The following is a 9,339-nucleotide window of genomic DNA, read 5'->3' on the forward strand; positions in this document are numbered from 1 at the left end:
AGCTTTTTTTGGCTACCTAACCTAACCTTACCTATAAATATAGGTTAGGTTAGGTTAGGTAGGGTTGGTTAGGTTCGGTCATATATCTACGTTAATTTTAACTCCAATAAAAAAAAATTGACCTCATACATAGAGAAAAGGGTTGCTTTATCATTTCATAAGAAAAAAATTATAGTAAATATATTAATTCAGGAAAACTTGGCTTATTAGGCAAATCGGGCCTTGAATAGTAGGCTGAGAAGTGAGTTCTGGCTACTAGGTACGACATATATATATATATATCGGACAATTAGGAAAAAAGAAAAAAAAATTTAAATTATTTTACCTTGTACCTAGATCCACCAGGCCTGTTTGGTGCATGTTTCAGTACTTGAGAAATCTGGAAGGTCACATCCTCCTCCTCAACTTGTGGATGTGCGTTGATAGATGATTCTGTAAAATTAAGTTATTTATATAATAATAAATTCAGTATAACAATAATATTCTGTAAAACTAAAAGTAATTTATACATCAATCAGATAAAACTCTCCAGAGATGGTGATACACAACATATAAAGGACAAGCTTCAGAACAAAATATGAATTTAGGAATAAGGTTTTGTACATGTAGGTAGCACATGAGAAAATAAGTGGAAGGTGATCAAGTTTATATTAACATGTTAATGGCTTTGTTAAGGCTTTGCAAGAATGAAAAAATATTAATAATATAATATCGCCTACCAATTAATTGTACATCATTTATAAGTCAATTATTTGCATTATTATTATTCAATACTAATGATATAAAAATGCATTTTGTAATCTACTATTTATGCAAGTATTAAGCACAGGATCATGAAATAAACTGCAAAATACTGTAATGGATAAACCAATTAAGTTTACATTTTCCTATAGCTAAGTCAGTCAGTTCTATTAGCAGCAGAGAACAATTATGCCCAACCTCTATTAAATGAAACAATCTTAAGAGCAAGTGATAGAAATATAATCATTTATGCTTGGGAAAATATTATGGAATGGTTCCAAATATGAAAAATATTAAGTTTTTTGGTTAAAATTTTTTAATTTAAAATTTAAATTTTTAAGTGAATTTTAAACTTTAAAAAAATTATTTAATTTTTTGGTTACTTACTTAAAATAACATTATATAGTTCTTGTTTTTGTAGAAATGCCAATTTCTTCTTTTGCCCTTCCAGACTGTATAGTGACCACAGGCCGTTTGTTCATATCTTCATTATTCTTCGAACCGTGGTTGCACAATCAGACCCACGTACACTGGTTAAAAGCATCACCTAAAAGCAACAACAAAAATGTAGTACACTGACGAATTTTGAATATATATATATATATATATATATATATATATATATATATATATATATATATATATATATATATATATATATATATATATATATATATATATATATATATGTATGCCATATACATATATATGCTATGTTGTATGCTACAACTTGGCTGATAATAAAGCCATTCACAACTGCAGGCCTAATAAAAAAAGGAGGTGGCATAGCAATATCTTACAAAGATACCTTCATCTGCAATAGTGTCATTAGTAATAGAGACGACTATTGTGAATATACCTTTGCCAAGTTCTCCAGTAAATCCCTTAAATCCTCCTTGAACAAGAGGGTTTTTACTTGATCGAACCATATTCTTAACCTGCTGCAGGTAATTTTCAAATGGAAATGCTGAACATCTGTCCAAACTACCAAACTCTTTGGCATCAGAGGATATGTGTGTTAGGCAGTGTACACTGTACACTAAAAAATCCTTACCATACAGCTCACGAGCCTTTAACACAAAGTACAGCAAAAGATCATGTGCATATTGGCTGTAATTTAACTGAATCAATTTAGGTGATACAAGAATAGAAATGGCTACACTCAGAGTCAGGAAATGGTCATATAATTCTTTGGGTAAGATTCCCTTCAGTACAATCTTACCGTTGTAGAGAAGGAGTTGCCTGTATTCAGTCGCTTTCCATCTATCAACCTCTGAAAGACTTCGAGGTTTACCTGTTCTTTTAGGCGTCGCTTTTTGGCCCGTGACATACGCTGCCATCTTGTGTGGTATTCTCTTCTTCTTTCTATAATGTGTGCATACATTCTGAAGGAGAAAGGCCAAGTGCTACATTACCAATTACTATTACAAGATTATTAGTAAAGTATTGTACTGCAAAAAGCAAATAAAATGGGGTAAACTAAACTTTGAAAACAAATAATAATTAAAACAGGTAAATTAGTAAAATAACAAAGGCTTAAGCAGACATGACTCTGCTTAAGCCATGTAAAGCAGACAGATAAGATGGCAATATATAAGGGGAAAAAATTAAAAAGCTAGGATATAAAACTAATTGAGATCAAAAGCATAAATTACTAAAGTAGGGGAAAAAATAACAAATGACTTCATAAAAAAATTATCCAATTGCCAACAGCAACTTGGTAGTACGAGTCTAAGTTATCTTGAGGTTATCTTGAGATGATTTCGGGGCTTTTTCTAGTGTCCCCGCGGCCCGGTCCTCGACCAGGTCTCCCCCCCCAGGAAGCAGCCCGTGACAGCTGACTAACTCCCAGGTACCTATTTACTGCTAGGTAACAGGGGCATTTAGGGTGAAAGAAACTTTGCCCATTTGTTTCTGCCTCGTGCGGGAATCGAACCCGCGCCACAGAATTAAGAGTCCTGCGCGCTATCCACCAGGCTACGAGGCCCCCCCAGTCTAAGAAGTCTAAGAAACAAAAAAAATTTAAATGCTGTTATCTGCAATGAAACAATACATACTATTGCACGTACCGAAACATTGATGAATGTAAAAAATAGAGAACTATTTGCTGAATGTCCCATAAATGGATTTAAACTATTTTACACAAAGAGGGGGGAGAAGCCATGTATGTTAGGGAATATTTGAAATGTAGTCTCGAAAAGTACACAACTGTGATAGGAAAATTAGGTCACATGGAGGAGTGGGTCTGTATACTATGGAAGACCTTGTATGCTCGGAGCTCCTTAACATTACAAATGAGGTGGTAGAGGTATTGGGATTAAAAATAGAGAAAATAAATTTAGTGATTATTCTAATATACAAACCGCCAGATGCAACGGCCGAGGAATTCACAGAACAGATAAACAAAATGGAGAACTCGATACCTCATATTATCTTCCTAGGTGACTTCAACTTGCCTAGTCTAAGATGGAGAATAGCAAACAATAATATTATACCAGGAAATTTATCGAGACCTACCCACTCAGCTTCCTGGCAATACGTTAGTAATGAATAAATATGATATATTTACTCATTATAATGTTGGTGCTGAATGTACAACACGAAAAAACATAATTTTAATCTGAAAAAGGATCTTTTTATAAAGAAATTAGACGAAAATAAAAAGCTGGTGACGCCAAATCAAGTCGACGATCCAAGCGTCGGTTAGGTTAAGTTAGGTCAACCTAACCTATTATATTTATTCATTACTAACGTATTGCCAGGAAGCTTTGTGAAGCTTGTGTAGCTTGTGGTAGCTTGTGGTAATTAGACGGACCCTCATTTTAACAGAAACTTGGCTAAGTAAAGACTATACCCAACTCTACAACTTAGCTGGTTATAAAGGCATTCATAATTGCAGGCCTAGTAAAAAAGGAGGTGTTATACCAAAACAGATGCAGACCTAGGAAACAGGATTTCTTCAACAGAAATTTTGAAATTGTTCACAATTTTTGTTACACCAAAGTTGGAGTATGCAGCAGTTGTATGGTGCCCATATCTTAGAAAGCATATCAACAAACTGGAAACGGTGCAGAGACATGCCACTAAGTGGCATTAACTAAATGCCATTAAATATGCCAAATATACTACATAAATATACATACTACACATGCACAATAATTGTCCTGGGACCTCTGATATTCATAATATATATATATATATATATATATATATATATATATATATATATATATATATATATATATATATATATATATATATATATATATGTATATATAGGGCCATCAACACACCTCCAGCTAGGGCCACCAACACACCTCCAGGGCCATCAACACACCTCCAGCTAGGGCCACCAACACACCTCCAGGGCCATCAACACGCCTCCAGGGCCATCAACACAACACCACCATCAACACACCTCCAGCCAGGGCCACCAACACACCTCCAGCCAGGGCCACCAACACACCTCCAGCCAGGGCCATCAACACACCTCCAGCCAGGGCCACCAACACACCTCCAGCCAGGGCCACCACACACCTCCAGCCAGGGCCATCAACACGCCTCCAGGGCCATCAACACAACACCACCACCAACACACCTCCAGCCAGGGCCACCAACACACCTCCAGCCAGGGCCACCAACACACCTCCAGCCAGGGCCACCAACACACCTCCAGCCAGGGCCATCAACACGCCTCCAGGGCCATCAACACAACACCACCACCAACACACCTCCAGCCAGGGCCACCAACACACCTCCAGCCAGGGCCACCAACACACCTCCAGCCAGGGCCACCAACACACCTCCAGCCAGGGCCACCAACACACCTCCAGCCAGGGCCACCAACACACCTCCAGCCAGGGCCACCAACACACCTCCAGCCAGGGCCACCAACACACCTTCAGGGCCATCAACACAACACCACCATCAACACACCTCCAGCCAGGGCCATCAACACACCATCCAGCCTACCACCACAAGCTTATAAATATACTACACATGTCTAAGAGCAAATAAAAGAAAACAGTTACCTTAACTATTGAAGATGCAGCAGGATTTTGTGGATAAGCCAGCAGCAGTCCCTCTCGACACGGTTTTAAAATGGCGGCGACTACCACAACATGCAACGAGCCTAAAGAATGTCCAGCGCTAGCATTATCTAAACGATATTATATATTATCAAGCAATACGGAAATCTAAAATAAAAAAAATGATACAAATAATTGTATTAAATATTTATTTGCAATTACAATACCTCGGGAATATATTTTTGCGTTAGCAAAACATATTAAGTTCGTATTTAGTTTAACTCATTTAATTTCTTTACAAATAATAACCTGATTTTACCTGATGGCCATTAACATTAATGTTTTATGTTGATACATTTCATACCCTTATTATTTCAATTTCTTTCTTTATTATGCACCCCATACCCATCCCGTGGGCGGTGGTGTAAAGGATTACAGAGGCACATAATGGGTTCAGGAACTGAACTCTCTAGTTTGTTTAGCTAAGCAAATAACAATTTTTGACGCTAGTTACAAAATTATTAATGTTATATATACATGTACACACTCTCATACATACATGTACATATATATATATATATATATATATACGTATACATATATACATACACATGCATATTTATAATCACCCACACAAATACACACATCAATAATCTCTGTGTCACTTATTTTATACATGTTCTTGTAGAACATTCTATTGCGAACACATTGGGCGCTGCCCAATAAACTCGCCCCTCGGGGCAAAATTATTTTTTTTTTTTAATCTTGGTGGAACATAAAATGGCCGCCTGTGTTTATGCTGTCGTCAGATGGCGCTGTGACGTCACAGATGAGGGAAGCACGTACTGCGCATTAATGCCTCGATCCCTCGTTATTTATTTATTTTATTTATTTATATATATACAAGAACGTACATTGAGGGTTAAGAGACAACATAGAGCTTAAGTTAGAATTATAATCTTGTAAAACCACTAGCTTGCATATATAGAGTTTCGGGCAAGTCCTTAAACTAATCTTTGAGCAAATTCTTAAACAGAGTTTTAGAGAAATAATTAAATGTAAAATTGATAAAAAGTGTTTAACAGGTACATTACAGCTTTACTTTACAAGTACAGATGATTTTAAGTAGGATAATTACAGTAAAATTGTCAAAAAATTGTTTACAGGTACGATGCAAGAATTTTCGACACAAAAGCAGATCAGAACAATACACAATAATGAACAAGGAATCCTAAGTACAATTAGGAAAACATCTCAGGGTTATACATTGGATTACTGAAGCACAATATGAGGATCATTACAAATAGTAATGCAGTAGAATATGCACTCATATTCTATTATTAAGTTAATATTAAGTTCCTTCCTCATGTTAAGTATCTTTGTGGTACTAGGGACATCCAAGGATTATCTTCAAGGCTTCGTTCTGCAAGTTTTCAAGCCCTTTAAGCTTTCTTTCAGTCATCAAGGCAAGCAGAGATGCAACATAATCCACTACCTCCTTTATGAACTGGCGTTACTCTTGCGTTTTTAAGGATATCAGGGAAGGTATGACACTCAAGGGATTTGTTGAACAGCAGAGCTATAGGTGGTGCAAGGGCACATGGGAGGCGCTCTTGTATACAATGGATGGGATTTCACTGATGTTCCCAGCTTTGGTTTTTAGTGAATGTATGATGGACACAACATCTGACGGGCTGACTGGTGAGAGGAGAAGAGAGTTTGGATAGCTGCCTGAGAGATATGTGTTGATATGTGTCTGAGTCTGTGGGATTTTACTTGCAAGGTTAGCACCAATCGATGAAAAGAAGCTATTAAATTCATTCGCCATTTCTAAGTCAGATGACAGTGTAAGGCCATCCTTAGAGAGTGTTATCTGGTTGTGGGAGTGTTGTTTAGTTCCCAGGATGTTAGAGATGGTATTCCATGTGCTTTTCATGTTGCCTTTTGCTTCTTTGAATCTAGTCTCATAGTATGAAAGTTTTGCTTTTCTTATGATACTGGTAAGCACTGACGAGTACCTTTTAACTACTTTCATTGGAATTAGGCCACTCCTAAATTTGTTTTCGTATTCATGTTTTTTGTTGATTGATTTAATTATGCCACTTGTGAGCCACGGGTTATTTTTTCTTTTATCAGTTACTTGTTTGGTAAGGAGGGGACAGTGAGTGTTGTAGAGGCTTAGAGTTTTGTAGAGAAAGAGGTTAGTTGATGAGTTTATATCCTGTGAATTATTAAATTCAGATTCCCAGTTAATATTGTGAAGTGCATTAGAGAGATTGCCTAAAGCTGATTCACTATGTAGCCTGAATGAAAGTTTTTTGGTTTCTGGTGGTGATGTGTCAATGTTTGCTATGAGGAAAGTAGGATAGTGGTCAGTTGTTCTGTCATAAATTACCCCAGATGTAAGGGGAGCTGTTATATTAGTCCAAAGGTGATCCAGGGTAGTGGCAGATGTTTGAGTGACTCGGGTGGGCTTGGTGATTGTGGGGATTAGCATACAGGAGTGCATGCTGCTCCGGAAATAGTCAACTTGAGGGTTGTTTTCAACATTCAATAAAGAAATTCTGGAGGGCTTCTGTGCAAGGGTTAGGATGAGCTAGCCTAAGCATTTTTATACCAATTTGACAGTTATTTTCAGTAACACGATAAACAACGCTCGGAATATTAAGTTCCTTTCTCATAATAAGTATCTTTGTGGTACGAGGGCACCCAAGGATTATCCTCACGGCTTCGTTCTGCAATTTTTCAAGCCCTCCAAGCTTTCTTTCAGGATGCCTTAAAGTTAGTTTAGTTCATTTATTATACTCCCCATACCCATCTTGTGGGCGGTAGGGGAAAGGGTTGCAGAGGCACATAATGGGCTCAGGGACTGAACCCCACAATTCATTTAGCTAAGCAAGTTACAATCTTGATGAGCTAGTTACAAAATTCAGTATAAGTCGTCACATCAACAATGGGTTCGAGATCGATCACAAGTACAGTTTCTAAATTAAGCAACTGACATATGTGGAGAGCTAGTGTCACAATTGATATGTTTGTCCTGCACACCGCCCCTCATCCAGTGGGCAGCGGTGGATAGGTTACAATCACTTTGTTACTACTTACAGTTAGCAAACTGGGGATATTTGGCTAAAATTTCTGGTACCAGATACTTTTGAATGAAATATTGACACATCGTTGGTACATTGGTTATAAAATTGTCTCTGAATTCACTATCACATAGTGACGGAGGGTGTGCGAATAATTTTGTTGACAGTTAACATTTGGTCAGGTCTACATCGGCAGATAATGAGAATTCCCAGAAATACTTGTAACCGAGTCTAAGCCGAGCAGTAGTAACATCTAGAAGTCTGCTGATTTTATTGGATGAACCATAGATGTGTCGCTCCTCTTGCATAATAGTATTGAACGAAAGTTAATCTCCCCAAACAATTTCGCGTTTTGGGCAAGTTACCCCTCCACTCTCTCCATTTTTTTTTTGGACATTCCCTGGTAGTGTGCGGAAATACTGAAAAGTGTATACTCTTTTCAACTTTGTCACCTTAATTCTCGTCCTATGTCTTTCATTTTGGTATCAATGCGTTCGCAATAGAATTCCCAACAGAACTATGTGAATATAATGTCAAAGACAGCAGCGCGCTCCACCCGCCGACAAGATGAATGTAGGCCAAGGGTACCAGAAAAAGAAAGCTGAGCGTGATAATACTGAAAAGTGTATACCCTTTTCAACTTTGTTACCTCAATTCTCATCCTGGGTTTTTCAATTTAGCATCAATGTGTTCGCAATAGAATTCTCTACAGGACTAAAGGCATATAAACTCCAAAAGCCCGGCTTACCATCCGCAACAAACAGAGAAAGCGAGAGCGTGTTACCAGGGAGCGCGCAAGAGCGATAAAATGTATACACTCTTTTCATTCTGGTCACCTCAATTGTCATCCTAGGTCTTTCATTTTGGTATCAATGTGTTCGCAATAGAATTTCCAACCGGAATTTATGCATGAAATGTCAAAAACAGCAGCGTGCTCCACCCGCTGACGTGATGAAAGCACGGCGGACCATCCACACAAAACAGAGAAAGTGAGAGAAAGTAACCTGGGAGCACTCTAGTGCAATGTAATGTGAACACACTTTTCACTTTGGTTACCTCAATTCTCGTCATATGTCTTTCATTTTGGTATCAATGTGTTCGCAATTGTATCTGCTGGCATTTTACCCTTTGCTTGGATCTGAAGGGTTTTAGGCTCACCACGATGCAATCTGATAGTACCACACGTGTATATACCTATCTTCAAGCAGCAATTCACTCATTCAAACCGACTTATAATAGTTATCCATATATAAATGGTAATCTTTGTTCTACCTGTTAACCTGTCATATGAAGAAAGATTGTCAAAGCTTATATTACATTCTCTAGAAAAGCAAAGAATTAGGAGTGACATATGGTAGAGGTGCACAATGGGATGAATGGACATAACAAAGGGGACATTAATGGGGTATTAAAAGTAGCAACACAAGACAGAACTCGAAACAAAGTGTAAAAATTGGAAAAATTTAGATTTAGGAAAGAAC

The 9,339-nt window shown here is 37.6% G+C and overlaps 1 long non-coding RNA gene across 1 annotated transcript; it reads right to left on the reverse strand.

The window, feature by feature from the left end:
* Positions 1 to 324: 324 nt before the first annotated feature.
* LOC138367718 (uncharacterized) lies at positions 325 to 4,879 on the reverse strand. Its single transcript, XR_011229410.1, has 4 exons — positions 4,773 to 4,879; positions 1,964 to 2,126; positions 1,129 to 1,288; positions 325 to 432 (listed from the first exon to the last, which is right to left on the reverse strand). It is a non-coding gene; the product is annotated as an uncharacterized lncRNA (long non-coding RNA).
* Between the last annotated feature and the right edge of the window lie 4,460 nt (positions 4,880 to 9,339).

Source organism: Procambarus clarkii, chromosome 23 (genome assembly GCF_040958095.1).
Source record: "Procambarus clarkii isolate CNS0578487 chromosome 23, FALCON_Pclarkii_2.0, whole genome shotgun sequence".
Taxonomy (NCBI): Eukaryota; Metazoa; Arthropoda; class Malacostraca; order Decapoda; family Cambaridae; genus Procambarus; species Procambarus clarkii.